Source organism: Trichosurus vulpecula, chromosome 8, assembly GCF_011100635.1.
Source record: "Trichosurus vulpecula isolate mTriVul1 chromosome 8, mTriVul1.pri, whole genome shotgun sequence".
In the NCBI taxonomy this organism is placed as follows: Eukaryota; Metazoa; Chordata; class Mammalia; order Diprotodontia; family Phalangeridae; genus Trichosurus; species Trichosurus vulpecula.
In genome coordinates, this window is record NC_050580.1 from 115,366,882 (window position 1) to 115,391,118 (window position 24,237).

Genomic DNA, 24,237 nt, shown 5'->3' on the forward strand with positions numbered 1-24,237 from the left:
GAGGAAGACAAATGAGATTCCTGGACAAAGAGGTACTGTGTGAAAATCTAGAGAGAAAATTATGAGGTCTCACAGGGTTTTCACTGAGGCCTGGTCTATGTCAAAACAGGTGAAAACTTCTTGACTGTCTTCGGAGGAACTGTTACCAGTAACTCTCGCCAGCTTCCACTAATATAATCTTCCAAAAACTTCAAATACCCTTTAAATATTTTAAATCCCTTGAAATAATAGGAAGCTAAAAAGACTCAAGATGGAAAAGACTATACACATCCAGAGGAATTACAGAGTCTGAATGCAGATTGAAGCACACTATTTGCTTCCTCTTTTTATTTTATTTTATTTTTGGTTTTGTTTTATCTTTCTCATGATTCATTTCATTGGTTATAATTCTTCATTACAACTTGAATATTGGGGAAATAAGTTTAATGTGAAGGTATATGTAGAACCTATATCAGATCACATGCCATGGGGTGGGGGCGGGGGAGAGGAATGGGAGAAAAATTCGAACTCAAAAACTTGTGGAACTGAGTGTTGTAAACTAAAAATAAACTCTGTATCTTTAAAAAAAAAAAAAGAAATAAAAGGAAGCCAGTCTGATTTCAGATGATTATAGTCCCTGAATTATCAATTAGATAGTGTAAGGCATATAACAGTCCTTCAATAAATATTTAAGGAATGGATTTTTTTCTAAGGGATGTCTCAATTCTAAGATTCTATGAATGAATTACAATCATACTACAGTTCCACTCAACCCTACCAAAGGACAGAGAGCCTGTCTACATAACTAAGCAGAAGCTTTTGAAAGGTAGTTTCCCCAATTATACCTAGGTAATGGTGGGGTAGGGAAGGGGATGGGAGGATGATTCACTTTTCTGGCAAACTGTTCCAAAGGCATCAATGAGTCAAACATTATTAAAGGCGTACTATGTACCCTGCACTGTGCTAAGTTCTAGGGCTAAAAAGAAAAGGCAAAAATAGTCCCTGACCTCAAGAAGCTCACATTCTAATGGGGGAGACAAAATGTTTATAAATAGATACATACAAAATATGCAGGGTATGTAGAAGATATGAGGCATAATGAAATCAAGTAGAATGACAGTCCAACTAATGAATACTATAAGCAGAAAGTTCCTTAGAAGGAAGTTAATGTGAAGCATGCTTCCTATTAACCTATGAAGACCAAAAATCTCACCATCTTATGTTTGTACTTTAGCAGTTGAAGGTAAATTGGGCCTCTGCAAACTTCTACAAGTCACTAGCCTTCTCTCTGACAACATCCCCAGCTTTCCCTTTCAACGCTTTTTCCCTTCAAGGAATTCTTTCTTCCTTTTCCCCCCTCTTCACACAGGTACCCAGTGTCCTCTGGATCTCTGTCTGACATTCACCCTTCTTTCAAAACAGAAAAAGGTATCAGTCACTTATACTTATGGATGAATTAACTGAAGGTGCTTGCAATGAACGTGTGTGTGTGTGTGTGTGTGTGACACAAGCAATTTATTTCCAATTGTGTAATGAAAAATGGGAGCAGGGGTGGGGAAGGCAGCTAAAATCACCCTGCACCATGCTTATTCTGCCGTCACTGAAGGTAAATCTAATTAAGTTCTTTCAAGGTAACTGAGAAAAAGGAATGTCCAAAGGGAGAATCTCTCCCAGCTCCTATCTCCCACTTCCCTAGGGAACCCATAGGAACATCTTGCAGATGGAGATCTAATTTCTTGATATCAAAAAGCTGCCTGGGGTAGAGATGACAGGCTCTCCTAGTTACCAGCAGCTTTTTCCTAGGAACTTAGAAACAAGTCAAGTCAACCAGCATTTATTAAGTGCCTTTTATGTGCTAAGCACTGAGTTAAATGCTAGAATCCTAAGTCTTTCTAACCGTCCTCTTCCCTGCTTGGGCACAAGTCAGCCTCCCTCCCTTAACCTTGATCCAACTTTCCATTACCTCCTCCCTCAAGACTCCCAGATGCATATTTAATATTTTCCAACACATCTGAGGCCTCTTTAGTTAATACGTAATTACTTTGTATACCTTTACCTCCCTTATCTGCCATTGTGAAAGATATCCAATGTTTCTTGTATCATTTCTACCTCCGATAACAAATGTTTCTGACAAAGTTTTCTTTGCTTAAAAAAAAAAATGTGACTACAGTCTTGGGGAATACACTACAGAGTATCCAGATCAATTACTCTAGTAATACTAAGGCAAGTAAGACCTCCCAACATGAGTAATGCAGCATCTTCCTGGGTACAGATTTTACGACATATTCTAGTGAATTACTCCATAAAATCCTTGGATCAGAAGGACCTCCCAGGTCACCTAGTTCACAAATATGTACCAATAATGCACGTTGGGAAGGCAGGAAATGGTATATGTTAAAGAAGTTGCAGGGAATATTTCACAGATAGTTCATAGGAGTTTGTAATTTTAAAGCTGTGAAAGGTGTCAGTCATCATATGACCCTAACAATCACTCTATGGACTAGAGGACTCATGCCTGGGGAGTTTAAGTGACCCATCCAAGGTCCTACATCTCATACAAATGATTGTAGCAAATAACCCCTTATGAGTTCTAGGAAGGTCAAGAAATGCTGATGGACATCACTGGGAGGCCCTAAAGCATACGAAAACTTTAAAGAAAAAAACAATCAGAAGGAAAATAAAGTGGGAAAGTAGGAAAGGGCAGGAGCAGTAAGAAAGGATTCCAAAGAGACACTATTCAGTAGCAAATGCCAGCAGCATTAACTCCAGTGGCACATTTTGTTTACCCTTGGCAAAAGCATATTTTCTTTTTTTTTTTAAATCTCCAACAACAAAGATCTATGACCCAGGATTCCACATTTATAGGTGGCTTCCAGGCCAATAAAAATCCTCTTGTATTGCTACAAGCAAAGCAGGGTATTTGTTTTTGTTGTTGTTTTAAACATGCAACTTAATTTACACAATAGATGTATTCTTCAGAATTTTATTATCAACATAATTATGTTTGAACTGCCATAACTGATCTCCTTCTCTCTTTTAAATTACTATAGATTTTATTATAGTGCTTGGAATTATAGTTATTTGTGTGCAGCCAGTATCTTCTACACTACATAGGCAGTTCAGTAAATGAGGCAAAGTTGGAAATGGAAATCATTGGCCTTGAAGCTAGAAAGTCTGACCTCAAGTCCTGACTCTACTTCCACTAGCTCTGTGATTATGGGCAAGTCACGGAATCTGATTTTCTTATCTGTAAAATGGGAATAACTGTATTTACATTATTAACCTCAACAAGTTCTATATGCTGGTTTAATCAAATGAATATAGAACTAAAAGTGAAACTACTTATGTCTGCTATCCTGGATAAGGCACTAGAAAAAGAGGAATGATAGAGTCAGATTTAGAAAGGTGGCCAATTGGTTACCAGCCCAATAATGCAAAATGCTCAACTCTGCCAACTTTAGCATGTAGTTTGTCTATATGAAAGCATCAATTACTCCCCAGCCAATCTGCTTCCTTTGGAAGACAAGCATGAGTCACGCAGTCAATCTAGAGGATGTTTTGCATTTGAATGTGAGAAGCCATCTGGACCAGCCCAAGCACTGAAATTGGATGTTTCGATTGCATATTCCCAGCCTTTTCGTGCTTTGCTCTCTTCCCAGCAGAAGGGCAAATGAAGAATCTACAAGGGACATCCTTAATTGGGGTTGTTTGTTCCTGATTTCTTCAGTTAAAATAAATTAGAGAAGGATGGCCTAGCATGGTAAGTCTAAAAGAGTCAGACTATATCGAGGCATTTTCATGATCAATCAATCAATAAGCATTTATTAAGCACCTAATTACCAGCTGGCTGGGCACTATACTAGGAATTAGAGATACAAAAAAAAAATTAAATAATCCCTGCCATCAAGGGGCTTGCATGATTACTAGCGACTGGGAAGAATTTTGAAGAAACAACTCTAGAAGGGAAGAGAGTCTTCCCTGTCCTCCCCCCCTACTTCCTCATATATGTAAATGCTTTGTTAACCTTATTATTATCTTCCTTGATAGACTGAAAGCTCTTTGAGATCAGAAACAATCAGTTCTTGAATGAGTCATTCTAGAATTTCATCAGAAATGAAGATTGTGCTCACTGGACTCTGCTCTCAGCAACATCCCCTTTAAGAAAGAAAGAAAACAGAGCATTTGTCTTTCTCTGATCTTCTGGTACTTCTCCTGTTTTCCATTATCTTTCCAATATCATTGACAAAAACAAGAGAGTATAGATAACTGGAGAGCAGAAGGATCAGGAAAGGTCTGGTATAGGAAATACCATCCAAGTTGCCCTTTGAAGAAAGCTGATTCCAAGTGGTAAAGGTGAGAAGGAAGGGCATTCCAAACACAGGGGACCACTTGGAGAAACATACACAAAGACAGATGGAAAATCATGTACCAGCAATAGCTAACAGGCCAGTTTAGCTAAAATAGTAATATGAAACATTATAAGGGGGAAGCAATATTGTGAAGGACTTTAAAAGCCAGGGTAAAGATTTTGTTTCTACCTTAGCAGCAACAGAGAGCCACTGATGATTTTTTTAAGGGGTATGGTGTAACATGATCAAATCCATACTTCCAAGAATAGAGACTTAATAAGGAGGCTATTTGATGGTCCAAGATGATGAGGGCCTGAACTAATAAGGTAGAGGCTGTGTGAGTGGAGAGGGGACACTGATACAAGAGATGCTCTGGAGGCAACTTTGACAAGGTTTGACAACTGTGTAGAAATGGAAGTTGAGGAAGAGTCAAAGATGCCTTCAAGGTTGTAAACCCTGGAAGAATGGTGGCATCTTCAATAAAAATAACTAAGTTTGAAGAAGGAACAGAGCTGGGGGAAAATATGGGTTCCAATTTGGAGATGTTGGACTTACACATAAATTGATTTGATATATTAAACCAATGTATGTTTGGCACGAAACCCAGAGTTTGCTGGCTGAGACAATATTTAGGCTTGTTCAGTCTCTTCCTTAGAGCAACTGATTTATGTAAGTTGAACTTCCTTAGGAAATGGTGATAGTTTCTGTTTATGGCAGTGTATTACAGTACAAAGAGTGCTGAATTTGAAGTCAGAGGAGCTGGGTTCAAATTCTGACTTTGCCACTTACTATCCATGTGACCTTGAACAAGTTATTTCATTTCTGGGTAATCTAAGTTTCCTCATTTATAAAATGGGGGTGAGGAAGACCAGAGGACCTCAAAAGTCCCTTCCATTTCTAAATCTACAATTCTATGGTATCAGTTCTTTTATCCATTTTGGTTTTTTGCATTAACAGTTTGTTTACATGTGCTGCCTTAATTGGGTGTCTTGTGGTCTTCTAATTGTTGTTTTACTGTAATTTGATTGTAGTTTTTTTTCTTTTCCTCAGTGATGTGATTATGCCCAGAGAGCCAACTCTGAAATAGCACCCACACTGCCAACCAGTCCTTTCCTATGTTAGAAAAAAAAAATTGATTTCATGTTTTGTGATGTCATTTGATGCAATTTTCAGTACCTATGAACTTTTTCCTTGAATGCTGTATTCATGATAAATAGGTGTGAAGCTTCTTAGAGCCTCCAAGCCCACAGCCTCCCTCCTGTCTTACTCTTGAATCTTGCATTCTTACCTTTTTTTTTTTTTACCACCTCTCCTAGACACACCTTTGCACTGAAGTCATCAAGTAAAAGTATATGCTGATTTTATTTAGAAGGTCTTGGTGAATGACCTGTGGAATTTCTTTACTTTTCCATTCTCTATATATGAGCATTGCAATACAAAAAGATCAAGCATCCCACAAAATATATGTCTTGTTGCCTTTGGACATATGATAAAGTCCATCAACCTCTCCCTCCCCCCTCCCAAGCATTTTATTGGCCTCTCCAAGAATGATCCAAGTCATTTAGCTTTCCTTTTCTTCTTTGGTTTCTCTTATTAAGGGTATCAAGATCAATAGGCTTTGATTCCTCTGACATAATGTCCACAACAAGACATGGATCTCACATTTAGACGACCACTGGCTAAATTAATGTTTGTAGACAGTCCTGTTCCTGAACCAGACTGCAGCATCTGCCTTAGGACTTGAAAAGGGCTTTTTATAGTGCCACTGCTAGACTAACACCCTAAAGATGTCAAACACAGAGTCAAAGGCCCGATAAGTACAAAAATATTTATAGCAGCACTTAATTGTTATAGCAAAGAACTGGAAACAAAATGGGTAACCATCAACTGGGGAATGGCTAAACAAATTATGGTATACAACTACAATGGAATATTACTGCACTATAAGAAATGACAGAGGATGGATTCAAAGAAAACTGGGAAGACTTGTATGAACTGATTCAGAGTTAAGTGAGCAGAACCAGTAGAATGATTTACATGACTACAATTACATAAAGGAAAACCATTTTTAAAACTTTAGAACTTGGATCTATACATTTACCAAACATGAAATCAGAATACTGGTGAGAAAGCACTCTTCCCACCACTTGCCAGAGAAGTGATACACTAGAGACATAGAACAAGCTACATGTTTACAGACATAATCTATGTTTTGGTTTGTTTTGCTTGACTATACCTATTCATATAGGAGGGCGTCTGTTTGGGGAGCAGAGTTGACAAAGAGTGACACAGATTTGAAAAAAGGAAATAAAAGAAAAGAGCATCATAAAATGTTTTAAAAATATACTGAAGAGAATCAAGGCAACTCCAGAAAGGGATACATGCAAGCAGGAGTTTTTTGTTTGTTCGTTTTTTACTGACATGTTAAATTTATTGTATACTTGAAAAAACAATGCAATAAGTTCACATCATATACAATCTTGTCTCTTCTTTGCATATTAAAATAGTCATATGCTAATGTTTAAATCCATAAAAAAAAATAAAATTAGAAAAAAATGATCAGAGACCAGCCAGTGATTAAAAAACAAGAGGCCTTTCTTTATTTGGTATGTTTTAGTTCAAACAAGGGAAGGGTAGATGGCTTAGTTTGTCACACCCAAAATTGGAGTTATTAAGGGGATGACATGTGCAGGGAAAAAGGACATCAAGGCAGCATTTGTTGCCTTTAAACTAGGGAAGTCCGCCCTTCTTTAGCCGCTCCCCCCCATAAAAAACATAACTTGGAGCAGCCATTGGTTACTATAGAATGGGACTGGGCAGGACAAGGAAGAGAAGATGTAGTCATGGGCACCACCAAAGCCACAGGCATAATGATCTTTAAGCTATAAAAGATAGGAATCCACAATGACTCTGAGAGATGCTGTTCCCTGGACTTTGCACATCATCACCCCAAGCTATGGCCATATTCTCGTCTTCCTTGTGTGGACTCATATTTCCATCATTATTCCATAAATCAGAGCAGCTCAGAGATTCAGACAAGGGTGAAGAATCTTATAGAAAGTAATGGGTCTTGCCTAAATGGCTAGGAATCTGAGAGTTTCTAATATGAAAGGTTAGAGGGATAGAAGAGGGTAACAGACAGGAGAAACACAGATGGCCTTGACAGAAAAGAATGACTGGAGTCAGAAAGCCTACCTATCTGGTCCATCATAGGATCATTTTAGATTTTTCTTCATTTCATGGATTGCTATGGCTAAAGAACTCATGTGACCAGACTACTTTCATAGGATCATCTTTGTACAGCAGACATAAGGTATTGCTGGGACCACACCTAAAACATTTCCAACATGGTAGAACCTTCCAGAGCTTCTACTCTATTGGCACAGCCTTAGAGAATGCAGGGCCATGATCACGCTACAATCAAACTTTAGGACAGAAACTTTTGAGGAATATAAAATTTAATGGGGACAAATACAAATTCCTACATTTAGGGGTTTTTAAAAAATCATCTGTGTAAATATAGGATGGGGGACATGTAGCTAGACAAGAATTAATGTGAAAAATATCTAGGCCCTTTGCTTCATATATACATATACATACATATATATATATATATCTCCAAGGAGATTAAAAACAGAAAGGTCCTCTTGCATGTATATGTGTGTGTGTATACATACACATATATGTACGTATATCTCACATCATTTTTGTGGTATCTAAGAACTAGAAAAAAGGTAAATTAATTACCCATCTATGAGAATGGCTCAAGAAATTGTAGTATATGAATATAATGGGACAGTGATGTATCATAATGACAAGTACAAAAAATCCAGAGTAGCATGGAAAAACTTGTGTGAAATTATAGAGTGAAATAAATAGAGCTAAGAAAACAATATATACAATGACTATGACAATATAAATAGAACAAAAAAACCTGAAACATCAACCTGTATAAATTAGAAAGGTCAAATCTGACTCCAGAGAAGAATTGAGAACATGCACCTTTTATTTCCTATTTGCAGGGGTGGGGGACTATGAGCATGAAACATTGCTACCTTCATCTCTTACAATGGAACATTGTACATGCTGGCAGACGCAAGTGGTACATCAATTAATTTTGATAAACTGATATTCCCCCTCCCATTTAAAAAATAATCTTTCTTACAAAGGATAGGTATCTGGGGAATCAAAAGGGAGGATAAATTTTAAAACGGAGTTGACATGTAAAGATGTCAATAAAGATTTTTTTAAAGAAAGAATTGAGAATATTACTATACAGAAAATACAGTATGAATAAACAGTGGTAAATTAGTATAAAAACAAACAAAAAAGCTGTTTACCTTAACCTTATACTCAAGACTCAACACTCAAGACAAGGAACATTTTCTCCGCTCACATCCTATCTAGAATAGCATATTCAATTCTGGATGCCACTTTTGATGGAGGAGACAATGAGGATCCTGGAAAGGTCCAGAGGAAGGCCCAGGAAAGAGTAAGAACTGGACAAGATATACAAGAACTTTTTGAAGAAACTAGGGATCTTTAACTTGGAGAAGAGCTAGTTTATCAGGGCAAATGAATGCTATCTTCCAGAATCAAAAGGCCTGTCATGTAGTAAATATTTAGTTTATTGTGTTACCCCCAGAAGAAAGAACTAGAACTAATGGGAAGAAAGCATATAGTAGCAGAATTCAGCTCAACATGAGGCCAAGTTTTCAAAAAAACAAAAAAAAATTAAGAGTTTTCTAAAAGCAAAATATTGTGAAGGACAATCTCGCTCACATATAGATTGGACTGAATGACCTCTGAATTTCCTTCCAACTCTCAGATTCTAATAAACATAACACTTTCTCAGATTTTTTTTTAATGGGGAGGTTGGCTTTTGAGATTTCATTGGTATAGGTAAAATCCAGTAAGGAAACTCTTTATCAATACAAATCTCCCTCTCTTCCGCAACTCATAGTTTTGGGGAGTTGCCTGGGGAAACTTGTCAGGATAAATGTCTTTGCTACCATCACAGAACTTGGATGTGTTAGAGGTGATTCATGAACCGAGGTAGCCCTCTACACACTGTGACCCACTGCCTTTCATTGCATGCTCAACAGACTATAACTTATTCTTTCCTCTACTTCCCCCTCTAACCTTTACGCTGGTTTTGTGGCCTCTGTATGCTCTCATTTGCTTTTTTCTTTTTGGTCCCACCCTTAGCACCATAGTGACTAAGCAATGGAAAGAAAAATGAGGCAAATATTATATTTTATGATTTATGTGAATAAAACTGGCATTTAAAAAACTCTCTAGCAACACAGCACACCAAATACTGAGTCAGCCACATCGCTGAAATAAGAAAGGTGCATTTGACTGAGAAAACCCAACTTAAAAAATTATTCCGGAGCTGACAAATTGAAGTTTGTTAACAAATCTGGTATCAATGAAAAAGCACTAAGTAATTGTCAAGCAATTGACAAAAAGGTCCACGACAGAGAAGCCAATACAGATGTTTCACTTGCTCTCAGAGTAAATACAAAGCTGAATATTGAAGAAATATCTAAAGAACAAAGAAAATGATGAGGGGAAGCTATGGAGAAAGAAGCAATCTGAGCCATTTACTTAAATCTTAACTATATAGCTCCCTCATCACCTAGAGTGTTTTGAACACAGCTGGCAGTTAAAAGGTTTGCCAAACAGCAAGAGTTCTACCGTTTACTCAGTCCTTTCTTAACAGCAACTCTCTGAGATAGGTAGGGGTAGGTATACTATATATCCCTACCTACCTCACAGATATCTTGTTGGACAAAGGATTTTGTAGAAGCAACCTAGTGGCAAGGCATCTACAGCACTAGAACTGGAGTCAGGAAGACCTCACCTGCAATCTTGCCTCTCAGACATTAAATAGCTGGAGAAATGCAGTAAAGTCACCTAACCTCTGTCAGCCTCAGTTTCCTTATCTGTAAAGTGGCAATAATAAAAGTATCTACCTCACAAGGTTGCAGTGAGGATGATATGAGGTAATATCTGTAAAACATTTTGCATGCTATTTAAATCTTAGCTGTTATCATTATCATTACCATCATACAGATGAAGAAAAGGTGGCCAAGAGAACAAGATTTTCTCAAGTTCACTGAAATAGGAAATATCAAAGGCAGGATTTGAATTCAGATTTTCTCACTATCCTACACAGCCTCAAGGAAGTTATAAGCAGAGGGAAAATAAATACACCAGACATTAGAGGCCACTAATAAAAAGATCTGTTTTTTTCTATTTGTGCATATTTATTTTTCAGACCAGACCTCTGATTTCATCTTATAAGGGGGTAATTGCCCACACTCCTTCCCTCTATATACACTAATACAGCATACATGAAGTTGAGCTGATCTCCTTTAATTCAATGACCAATAAAAGAATTTCTTCATCACCACAAAGGTCAAGCCCTTCAGTGCTGAGCCATATATAATACTCAAATGACCAGGAGAGCTTCCATCAACTCTATTCATCCTCTGATGGAAAATTCTCTAGCCAGAGAAGATGGGCTGGGGACTATCCCTAGTTGTCAACATTATAATTGGTGTAAAGAATTTCCACTGAAGAAACTCACTCTACTAAAACAAATCTGCCCCTCATTTGAAATTAAGATCTGTGTGTTAGAGAGTTGCCTACGATACCAAGAGATCAGATGACTTATCTAGGGTCATGGAGCCAGTATGTTTCAGTGGTAGCACTTTGAACCCTTGTCCTGACTTAGAGGCCAGCTCTAGGTTGTAAATTAAAGGTTGCTGAACTTGGATTTTAGGCTCTGATACTGAATAGAAAAGCAATAGGAATTTTTCTTGATAGTTCTATCAGTATTATAAAAATGCTTCTATCATACTCTTTGGAAAGTGTTAAAAAGAAATACATAGTTAATACAGTAAATAGCAGGGCATAAATACTTATGGTGGATCTTAGCAACAATAATTTGCACACAAGTAGCAGCATAAAATATACCATCTAACAAATGTATAATCAGGAAAAAAAATAGATGGAGTTTTCATCTAGTGAAAACAACTGTCAGATGGACAATCCAAGAGCTACAGTAGACATACAAGATAGTAAAAAACACAGAGAGGAATGTCCAGCACACTGGGTACATACTGCATAAAGGATTTACAGAAGGAATGACAAATATGGAGATGATGGCTTCAATGAAGAATAGCTAAAAGTCAGGCTTAATCATAATAACCATATTGGAGCAACTTTTCTCAGTGAGTTATTTGTAGTACAGGAAGAGACAGACTCTTCAAGGCATTGTGCTTCATATAAACTGTGCTATATAAAGAGTTCTTATAGTTCATTGTAATATATAAATAGTTCTTATAGAACCTGGAAAAAAGAAATTGCCTCTCAGGGCAAATTATGGGGTAATGAAAAGCACCAGATTTACAGCCAGGAGTTTCACTCCACAAGTTCAGATTATGTCATCATTAGTAAAGTGAGTTCTTTAAAATGTATAAATGAAAGGACAGAGAATGGAGAAGAAAAGACAAAATGCAAAGAGCTTTTTGGCTTTTAAGTAGGGAGTTTTTATCCTTGGAGCAGGCAAATTAAGGTGACTATCTTCAGGCTAAATCTTGGCTCTGCGGGTGCTATTACCTTCATTAGTTAAGATAAAATTTGAAGAAAAGGCTGTGAGAAGTTTAGGCTTTTATTAGGCCTGTGGCAGAATCAAATCAAAGCCAAGTTCCAAGTGGGAACTGCCTATATAGCACACACTCTGGATCCTAAATTATACACTAGCATCACCACTCTCAAAACCTGCAGTACCAAGGAGACTCCCACTTATAAAACAGCTTAATGATTGTGAAATTCAGCTCATACTCATCTCAAAGGCATCAATAAAACACCAAAGCAGGATACCAGTAAATTTAAATGATCATGGTCACAGCCAAAATAAATTCATTAATTCATTAAACAAAAATTGTGCTAGGAACAGAGGAAATTACAAAAGAATTCAAATTAGTAAGTAAAATGAGTATCCTTTCAAAATGTGTAATTCACAAGCCTAGAGCCAAGGAGTTTAGCAAGTCACCTATTGAATGAAACTGAGTTCTTTTGCGCAGTGTGATCTGAGTGGTTCGGGGTCCACTCTCACTTCAAAATATTTCCTTTACCATTCTCAATGCCTAAAGTTCCACGAAAAGAACATCCTGCTATAGTTTTCAGGCACCAGTCTCCCGTCAAAATGTAAAAGCCTCGTGTAGCTTACTTACTGTTGAATTGGAGGAAAATAAGACAGACAGAAAAATACAATTGTTTACATAATATTGGGCAGTATTAAGTATCCAGAGAGTGATAGACAGTTGAGTTGCTACCAGAAAATGGGTGAAGCTGGAGTATATCCCATGTTATTGTTGTTGTTGTTGACATCAGGAAGGTGATGCCATGACTTGCAAATGAATTGGATATAAGTGAGCAGAAGGCTGTGCAAAATCACCAGCCTCACTTTCTCCTCTGGAGCCATCTATGGGTCCAGCAGCAGGATCAGGGCAACTGGAGATGGCCCTGGATGCAGTGGGAGACCTTGGCCTTTTTAAGCCAAGGTCTTTCCCAGCTCTCAGTTTGACTGAGGCAACACCCATTCAGTGATTAAGGCTAGGTAAGAAATGAGGCAAAAAATGGCTCACTTAATATCCCATGTAAGGCCTAACGGAAAGAGGGGAAACTTAAGGTGGACCTTGAAGGTCAGACCAAGCTGTCATGTGAGGGGAAAGTCATTCTAAGACAGAGAAAAAAGGATTGTGGATGAGAATGGGTATACAGGACACAATGAGGGGACTTCACTGTGTAGCTTCAATGGAGCAGTCACAGACTGCTAGAGCTGGCAAGGATCTCAGAGATCAATTAGTGCAATGCTGCCATTTCACAGGCTAGGAAACTGAGGCCTTTGGAGGTGAAGTGATATGCCTAAGGTCACACAACCAGTATATGGAAGAAGTAGGACTCAAAGTCAGGTCTTCTGATTCCAAAGTCTAAATCTAGTGCTTCTTCTACACTATGATTCATGTTGGGAAGAAAGAAATAAGGTTGGAAAGGTTGGTTGGCAATTGATTGTAAAGCGCCTTGAATGCCAAGGTAATGAGTTAGGACTTCATCCTATGAGCAGGAAAGAAGCATTAGATGAAAATCGCCCTCCAAGTACCTATGTTTTTCAGGTATTTGGCCGCAGAGACGAGTAGATAGAATGCTAGGCTTGAAGTCAGAATAGCTAGGATCAAGTTTTGCCTCAGATATTTACTAGCTATGTGATCAAGAGCAAGTGGTCCCAATTCTCAGAGCTTCAGCTTCCTCTTCTATAAAATGGGAACAGTCCTATCTGTATTGGTCACTTCACACGGTGTTTGTGAGGAACGTGCTGGCCAAACTTTAAAGTGCCCTATAAAAGGGAGTTCTTATTATTAGGTAGAAGTGGGTCATTGGGCACAACAGACATAGTGGCAATGATTTGGAGCAAATGACACGTTCATGGTCTACACAGGGACTAAATATGGACTAAACATGAAGAGAAGCTCATGGAGGGATCAATGGCCTGGAATTAGACAGGACAGGCTGCCTTCCTTTCCATATATAGGTGACCCTCTCTCATATCCAAGTGCCTAGAGAACATTTCCATTTGGATGTTCAACTATTACCTGAAATTCAATACCATGCAAAACTGAACTCATTCCCCTGTGCTGATCTTGGCATCGCATGACTCAAGTATGAATGTTGGCTCTGTCTCTAACCTACTTGGTGTGACTGGTCTGGGCCAGTTTGCTCATTTGCAAAAAGAAGGGCCTAGACTTAATGACCTCTAAGGTCCTTCTAGGCCTACATCTATGATGTCTAGAATTAGATCCCCTCACCAACTTTCCTATTACCATTATTTAAATCACTCTATCCCCATATTTTTGCTTATAACAACCCAAAAGGAGAGTCAGCCCAAGTGACATTGTGGTAGTTTGTCTCTAACATCTTCCCAGTTCCACATAATCATCCTTCTCCCCTATCCTGCCCCTATTTCAGTACTCTTTACTCTCATGCTATTCCCAGGGATCCCCAATCTGAGCCTCTATATGCCCCTGCTACATCCTACCCCAACTGCAGCTGTCATTTTAGAAAAGCCTTGACAAATCCACATCTAGGTATTAATAGCTTATAAGGTTAAATGTATCACATCTCCTAAGAACATTTGCATGTTAACTGGGGACAATATTGAAAGAAGGAAATCCTAATGATGGAATTTCAAGCATCAGGCATCAGTAGGGAAAATGTTTCAGTTGAGATTTTCCCCTGGGTCCCTCAAATAACATTATTCAAAGGAATTTGGCTTCTTGTACTAGGCACACATTTCTTTATCATTGACTCAAGTCTTTTGCATTAGGCCATTTGAAATTTAAGACTACTCAAGTGTAAGATAATCAAAAGAATATGTGAAGTCAGACAGGACCAAATGAGTCCCTTTTCTGGTCCTCACTTTCCTTATCTCTGAAATGGGGATAATAATACTTTAACACCTAACCTCATAGGTTTGCCATAAAGATAAAATTAAACACACACACACACACACACACACACACACACACACGAAAGAGGCATGCAAGGGTAAAGCTAAAGTACTACAGAAATGTGATTTTTTGAGTTCTATTTTTTTTTCCTCCTATTTTTAGCTCAGTCTCTGAAACCTGGGAGATCACTTACAGCCAAGAAGCTGTTTAAAGCTAAGAGGACACATTGTTCAATGAAACAACTATTTAAGTTATTAGGTATTCTGTTTTCCCCTGCTGCATTGCCAGAGGTATCTGGCGTTTGGAAATGCCTACACAACTGCTAAAAGAGTCTGCAAGTTAATGCTGCAGCTATTCTAATGGTCAGTGGCCATGGCAGCTGAAGAGTTATTTATAAAGTCAACTGCTTTGTTCACTGCTGTGTTTGCTCATCCAGGGAGCTCGGGTCTGGTGTGAGATTTCAGTGATTTTTTTTTTTAAGCTATCACTTCTTCAGTGTCTCATCTTGTTGGGTCATAACATGAAGGATGTGTTTTAATAACCAACAAGAAAAAAATGTTCTCAGCACAGTAATGATCCTGAGACACAAATGATATAAGTGATATGTGAAATAACAGAATATAAAATATGTCTATAAAGCAGAGAGACAGATTTCTTTTTTAATTCCAGAATTTATATATCCAAATGAGGGCTATTCTTCAAAGTGCTCACCTTGGGAAGATAGAGCTCATTGGTCCAAAAATAGGCTGCCATTTTCCCATCTTCCCATCCCAGGAAAATGAGATCTATTCAGAAAGAACCTTGTTCTGCTATTTATTATATTACTTGCATAACGCTGGACAGGCACTTAATCTCTCTAAGCCCCATTTGTGAGGCTGTGAATTTAGGTAGATTAGATCATCTGAGGTTTCTTTGAGTTCTAAATCCTGTAATATTGTGAACATATATAAATATATACTGAAAATAACCCCGTCAATACCACTCCTCATACAATCATTCCTGTTTTACCCAATCCATGACATACATACTCCTTACTCGGCTTTAACTCCATTGTCTATACTATAGCTTTAGTTCTTAACCTCACCATCACCCCATATTACTTTAAGCCCTGATCTTTCACTGTGTTCATTATGCCAATCCACCATACCTAAACTTGGAATACAAACAGAGGCTGCTTTCTCTGTTTCAACTGACAAGCCCCAAGGTAGAATGCTGGGAAAAGACACAAAGCTGTGCATCTCTAGTCCACTGCAAATTTACATTGTCCTGCTTCACTTGAATCACCACCATTAACAATTCTGTTAGTCATCCCTTGGTTTCTTTCTTAGTATGCCTACAAAAATTACTTCTCTGACTTTCCTGAAGCTCCCACTCACAGCCACAGGGGCCCGTACTCTTGGCAGGTAACTCTACCATTTTATTGAAGTCAAGGTCACCCATAGCTACCTTATTGCCTAACAAAAGTGGGTGAGGGAAAAGGCTGAAGGCAGGAAGATCTGCTACAGGGTCACTGCAGTAGCATAAGCATGAAGTAGCAAAGACCAGAACAAGGGCATGATAATGGCAATAGAAAGGATAGGACAAATCGAAGAAATTTAGTGACAAAAGACCTGATAGTGTTTGATGATTATTGCATATTAAAGATGTTAATGAGAATTTCTACCAAGTTTTAATTCTAGGTTATTAAGAAAGGATAGTATAATTGAATGAATGAATGAATGAATGAATGAACAAAAAAGCATTTATGTTGAAGAAATTGCTAAGCACTGGGAATACAAAGATTTTTTTTTTTAAACATAGTCCCTGACTTCAAGTAGTTTACATTCCAACATGGCAAGACAACTCTTAGTGAGCAGAGGTGACCAGAGAAGTGTTTTGCTCTAAAACTTATAGTCAGGTAGAGAGCTAAGCGGCTCAATGGATAGAACACCTGGCCTGGAGTCAGGAAGCCTCAGGTTCAAATATGGCCTCAGACACTTACTACCTCTGGTTAAGTCATTTAACTCTCTTTGTCTCAGTTTCCTCATCTGTAAAATGAGCTGGAGAAGGAAATGGCAAACCACTCCAGTATCTTTGTCTAGAAGTGGGTCACAAAGAGTTAGATGGGACTGAAAGTGACTAAACAGCAAAAGCAAGGGTGGATGGCCAAATGGGATGTGAAAGAGAAGCACGGTCTGATTAGTCTGGGATGGGGTCAGACTCAAGGGGGTAAGCTCTGAAAATTAGTGGATTATCATCAAGTACTGAAAGATGGATTCTGAAAGACTTGGGTATTTCCAAGTGATAGCAAGATACCCACAGGGAAATATCCAATGGACAGTTAGAATTATTAAACAAGAGGTGTGAATGAGGGGATCAACACCAATGAGGTAATCCCTGAAGCCATCAGAGTAGAAAAGCTTACAGAGGAAGAAGCTGTAGAGAGAAAGAAACAAAGGACTGACCCATGAGGGATGCCCGCAGCATTAGAGGATTGGGAGAAAAACCAGAAAGGACACAGTTGGACAGGCAGGAAGAAAACTAAAATAGTTTACAATCACAAAGGGAAGGACAGACTTTCAAGGAAAGGTTTGTTCAACAATGTCTACCACAACAAAGATGTCAAGGCAAATAGAGGTCATGAAAAAAGCCACTGGATTTGGAGAGAATTGGTGGAACTTTAGAGAACAATTTAATAAAATGGGAGAGCGAGGAATCAGATCAAAGGGGATTAAGGAAGTTAACAGTATAATATGAATAAATGAAAAAAAATATTAACTGCCTGCTATGCTCTAGGCACTATCCTATGCATTGATACAAATACAAGCAAGAAAGAAAGCTCCTTCCATCAAGAAGTTTACATTTTAATGGGGGGAGACAGCACAAAGAGGGGCTAGAAAGCAGGAAGAGGGGTGTTATGGTTTGGAAATGGCTGACAAGTGCGCTGGTGACCTGGTTCTGGGCAAGACAGGTTGAAAGTTCCCCTATGAGAGCACATGGTCCCGGGGCAGAGTCCCAATTCTGGTAGGAAATGGGCCAGAATGGAGGCAATAGGGCTTGATTTTTCTGACAAGAAAGTTAATGTGACCTTAGGCTGCATCAGTAGATCCATAATGTCCACAACAAAAAGGGTAACAGTGGACTCAATACTGGCTAGGCATTGAGCAAAACAAACATATCATGTATCTATTCTGTCCTAGGTATCACATTTGAAGTGGAATACTGAGAAGCTAGAGGATGTCTAGAGGAAGGTGGATCAGGTTGTGAGGGGATTTAGGACCATGTTAAGTGAGAGATAATTGAGGAAAGTGGGGATTGGTAGCTTATGTAACTTCAAATAATTGAAGATCAACATGTGGAAAAGGGAACAGATCTGACTGAGACAATCCTATCTTCTGAAGTTATCCAAAATAATAGAGAGATTTGGGAATCAATGTGGTATAGCTCAAAGTACCAGATCTGAAGTCAAAGGATTAGGGTCCCAATCCCAGCTTTGCTTCTTACCACCTATGTGAACTTGAACAAATCATGTAAACTTTTGGGACCTTCATTTCCTTTTCTATAAAATGAAGGAGGAGGGAGGCAGATTACATGATTTCTAAGCTTTAAAGATTCTGCTCCTAAGAAGCTATAGAGGAGATTCATCCATCAGATGGAAGATTAGACCAGGCGACCTCTAAGCTCCCTGTCTCTCAGAAGCTATGACTCAGGCAGAATGAGTAGTGAGAAATGGAGGTATTATTCTTTCAACAAATTTGGTTGTGCAAGTAAGAAAAGAAAGGAATACTGCAGGGGGCAAGAAGTTCAGGTAAAGCTATTATTTTTTTTTTAGACAGTGACCTATGTACATCTGAAGGCAGGGGGAAAGGAGTCAAAGGAAAGATTCAATTATTAAAGGAGAAGATACACATGAACAAGATTTCCCAGGAGTTGTCAAGGCATCTTCGGCATCAACAGGTCTAAAACATGGGTAGAGAAATCAGCATAGCAAAGAAAAAAGAGGACTCCTTCCTCTGAAAGTTGAGTGAAGGATGAAATAACTCAAGAAATACATATCTAGGAAAGTGAAAATGAATAAGACTATGTCTGATCTAAACTTTATATCTCCTCTATTACTTATCATCATGCTATGGACACTGCATACATGGGGCAGGTTGGTGGCACAGTGAATAGAGCACTGGCCCTGGAGTCAGGAGCACCTGAGTTCAAACCCAGCCTCAGACATTTACTAGCTGTTTTTGTTTGCCTCAGTTTCTTCATTTGTAAAATGAGCTGGAGAAGGAAATGGTAAACCACTCCAATGTCTTTGTCAAGAAAACACCAGACGGGGTCATGAAGAGCTGGACACAACTGAAAATGAATGAACAACACCAACAAAATACACATCATACAGACTCAAAAATTTTTGCTGAGTTGATAAATTGAGAAAGGTGAATAAAGTTATGCTGGGTAGCTGCCACCTTCTCAGTAAAAAGGTGAAATTGTTGACCAAGAGCAAATTTGGTAGGCAGAGGAATGGTGAAAGTGTTCTTGAGCTGGTGATTGTCACAATGGGTACAATAGGTCAGATAAACAATGGAATCTGGGGTCATAATTAAAGCAGCACTGATGTAGATGATCATGGAGTCTAGGTTGGTGAAGGGATTGAGGTTAAACAAGAGAGGAATTATAGTTTAGATAAACTAAGTTGGGTGAAATTAAAAAAAAAAACCCATGAGGGAAGAACTGTGGTTCAGGTTGTGGTTCTGACAATAGGTTAAAAAGTTATTAAAAAGAAAGTAATAATGAACGTCATGATTTTGAAGGTGAACCTGTACCTTATAAACATGAGATCGATGGTATGCCAGTACCTGTTTGTAACATTTATGAAGTGGAGACAGAGAAGCAGCTGCATTGAGGAGGACACAGTCAACCTGACTAACAGGTTACCAATATAAATGTTGACATCTTCAAGGATGACAACAGGGGACAGGATGGAACCAGGCGCAAATACCATCTATTAAGTTAGAAAAGGGGTAATGTAAATAATGTCAGTAATTTCAAGTAGGTAGTATAAACAGATAAAATAAATCCCTCAAATGAAATCCTCACATTATAATCCATATTACCATTCCTTATTCTGAACTCTGACAGATTGTACCTATCCATTTACATGCTTCCCTGGTCTTTTTTATCTTCTAGTACTTAAGACTCTGCATGTCCCAAGATGGGACAGAGACCAAAAAATTTAATATCTCAATAGTTTGAGGCCCCCTAGTCATTTAAAATAAGTATACTTTGACTAGATTATAATGGAATAATTCTGGACTTGGATCTGAAGACTTTGATTAGAATCCTGACTTTGCCTCTTATTAGCTATGTAACCATACCTCTGCCCCCCTTATCTGTAAATGAGAATAACACTTGCTCTATCTATATTACAGGGCTGCTGGGAGAATCAAATCACAGAATGGATTTCATATCAAATATTTTGTAAATGTAAAACACCGTATAAATTTCAAGAATTGTTATACTTCACTGGATCTATGATTTCATCAATGTGGATATTCCTTCCATCAATAAAGACTGCAATCAATCCCTGCCTTCTCATCCTTGTCCAATTCTTATCTATATTCTTCCATAAATACTCCATAGAAGAACCACCCTCCATATTAGAGACCCTCCTCTAGGACTTGGTACATTTCAACAGGAACCAATAGATCACATATGGTATCCCTATGGGATCCCTCATTTACCCTACGAAGCCAAGCCGCTTCCATTTTAGATCATACATATCTTCAAGGGTATCGCTTATTTCACTCCTTGAATATAGATCATCACAGAAACAAAGCTGCAGCTCATTTGTGCCTGACCTAGCATTCCTCCACTGGTTATGTAAAACATTACAATTAACATGTATTTTCAAGCTTGATATTCTTTTTTTATCAATTTCACTTCTGAAGATATTCCTTCTTCCCTTCCCATAAGGACATCACTTATATGTAATTTTCTCATACTTTTCTAAATTCTTTTTATTCCTCATTTCTTAATGCATAGTACTATACCATTACATTCATGTACCTCAGTTTGTTTAACTATTTCCCAATCAATGGGCAGCTACTTTATTTCCAGTTCTTGACTATCGCAAAAAGTGTCTCTATGAAAATTCAGTGTATTTGGGACATTTCTTCCTGTCTGTCGGTCTTCTTGAGATATATGTGTAAGAATGGGATACTTGGGTTAAAGAGTAAGAATATTTTATATGTTTTCTTAGCATAATTCCAAATTGCTTTCCATGATGATTGGATAAATTCAATGCCCTACCAACAATGTGTTAGTGCGCTCATCCTCTCAGCCCTTCCAAGAATTGTCATTTTCCTTTACTGTCATCTTTGCCAATCTGATGGGCATAAGGTGGAACCTCAAAGTTGTTTCAACTTGCATTTTTATTATTATCAAGTATTTTTATTCATGAAAATACAACTTCATTAGAGTAGGATCCTTCCACTGAGTATCCTAGGTCATTTTTGTACATATAGGGTTCAATCCTACATCTCCCAATCACTATTCTAGTGATTCCTTAATGTCCAGATTTCAGGTCTACACTCAGCAAATTCTATTCCAATGAACTAAGACACAACTAATGCTACCCTTTAGCCTTATGCTCGACCTAGAGATGTATACTACCTTTCTAGTGGTATCTAACAAGTTAACTAGTAGAACCTCAAAATGATTTCCCTCATCTCTAATTTGGGCTAATAGCTACCCTATTCACTGCCTTCTTTGTATATGGAAGGCCCTTATCTATATAGTCATACTGTTACTAACGCTTCACCAAAGCATCCCAGGCCATCTCCAGTCGTCCTGATCTGTATCTCGCCACTGGACCCAGATGGCTCTGGAGGAGAAAGTAAGGCTGATGACTTTGCATAGCCCTTTCTCACTTAAATCCAATTCACTTGTAAGTCATGGCGTCACCTCCCTGATATCATAGACCTCTTGGAGGACAAACAACAACAACAAACTACTAATAGCTCAGCTAACAAGGCTGAAGTACTTTCTCTGGGAAAGTAGTTTTTATCTATAATTAAGTCCAATACATCCCTTGATAGCACAACACTCCAAATTACAAGTACAAACTCATCTCAGGGGTAGTGGATGAACTAACAAGATTAGCTGTTAATGGAAGAAAATAGGCCATCCTGAGTCACTACCCTTACTCAAAATGGCCTGGTGACACCCCAGGAGGGCTCAAGCTCAACATCACAGAAATGATTTGGGGTTTAATAGCTAACCAACAATCCCAAGAGAAAGTTTAAAAAAAAAAGTAATTTGCCTCTCGTTGGGCATATCCAGCAAGCTCCCTTCCAATTCTAAATTCTTATGAAAGTTTAAATCCACATCATGTCATCATAGCCTATTAGATCTAATATCAAAAAATATTTCTATACATACCCAAGATACAACATGGCACAGGGGAAATAAATCAGACTAAGAGGAAGGAGAGTTGAGTTTTCAATTTAGTGTTGTCACTACTTAGCCACCTAGCCTTGGGCAACTCGTCTCATCATTAAGGGCTTCAGTTTCCTCATTTTTCAAATGAGAAAGTTGGGCCAGATTCTCTCTCAGGCTCCTTTTATCTCTGTGATTCTATAATTCAAAAAATTTAAGGAAGAGGGTTATGAAGAATTGCCAGAAAGAGTAACATCAAAGAAAAAAGGAACATAGTTTGCAAGTACTTTGAGGGTACAGACCCCCTCTTACACTTCTTTCTTGGGAATAGCAGTGTCTCCCAAATCACCAGATCTACTCCTGGTCACAACTCTACAGTTCTTATTGAGGGGGGAAATCATTGTGAAGAGGGGGCTCACACGCCTCATCACCACCCGAAACAAATGGCCACCAACAATCAGGTAAACACAGGAGCCCTGGGAGTGGCAGCATCTCCCAGACCACTGCTCTTGCTTCTAGATCAGTCTTCAAAGCTATCATCAAAGGAAGCAGGTGCTGAGGAGCCAAGTCAGCTAAGCTGAAGCTGCAAGGTCCCCTGAGGGAGAGAGGGAAGGAGGCAGCACATGCCAGGCAAATCAAATCACCACCACCATCATTCCCCCTTAGAACTTAATGGAAACAGGCCAGGACCTTGACCCCAAGAGCCCTGGAGATAGCATTATTCCCCAAACTACCAGACCTGCTTCTAGCCCAGCTCCCACAGCAATCACTGGGGGGATAAGTTACTGTAAAGAGGGATTACATATTCCTCATCACCATCAGAGACAACTGCTGACCAACTGCCACCAACATTCAAACAAGCACAGGAGCCCTGGGTGTGGCAGGACCTCCCAAACCACCAGTCCTGCTTCCAAACCAGTCCTCAAAGCCACCATGTGAAGAAGTAACTCCAGATGAGAAGGGGCCACTCATGTCCACCAGTTGCCAACAAAATGCCAAACACCAGGCAAGCCAACCAGCCTAGCTGAAGAAGCACATGCCAGGCAGGTCAGACAATCACTGCCACCTCAGATTCAAATGGAGATAGCCCAGAATTGAACCCAAAGCCTTTGGAACAGTAATGCTTTTAGCCCAGAGTCCTCAGATATCATCCTGGGAGGCAACATCTGTCTAGATGCAGCCTGGCAACTGCTTCTGCAAGTGTTAACAGACAGAGCTACTGAAAACCCAGAAAAGAAAGTTCTTGCCACCAAAGTCCTTGGCATTATCACAGTCCTACGTCAGAAACAGATATGATTTTATCAGTGGAAATACCATGAAGGAAGAGGCATTAACTTAGCTACTGCAACCTAAGAACCATGGGACCTTTCCATCTGACTTGCATCTGAAACCTTCCATATGTGTGTTGTCTTCCATTGGAATCTAAGTGAGTTTCCTGAGAGTAGGAACTGTCTTGCTTTTCTATCTGTATCACAAGCATTTAGCATGGTGCTTTGCACACAGTAAACAATTAATAGATACTTCATTCATTCTTTCAAGTCCTCTAGAGTCCAATGACATGCACCTAGGCACATAGACCCTTGAAAACTTTCTATAACTGAAGAATTTATGTCTTAAGGCAGAGGTCACCAAACAGTAGATAGTGATCTATTATTTTTTAAATTTTAGGTAACATTTTATTTTTCTCGCAATTAATTAGGATCTATTATTAACCCAGAAGACATTCAAATAAGATAATGCAATAATGTCCCATTCTCAAGTTGGAGAGGGAAACAAAACTTGCAATAACTTGCTATATGCCCACCATACCTAATCCAGACAGCTCAGACTTTATTGTGTTAATGTTATAGAAAGATTCATCTGACCGTGATATAATGGATAAACTGGAAATCGAGTGGAACCTGGAGGGCAGGAATCTAGCTAGGAGATTTCTATAATAGTCCAAGCATGAGAAAGTAAAGGTTTAGAGACCATGGTGG

At 38.7% G+C, this 24,237-nt stretch overlaps 1 protein-coding gene across 2 annotated transcripts in view; it reads right to left on the reverse strand.

Moving 5' to 3' along the window:
- Window positions 1-24,237, reverse strand: part of HOMER2 (homer scaffold protein 2) — a 160,816-nt gene that overhangs the window by 50,238 nt on the left and 86,341 nt on the right. The gene's annotated exons all lie outside the window — the stretch shown is intronic.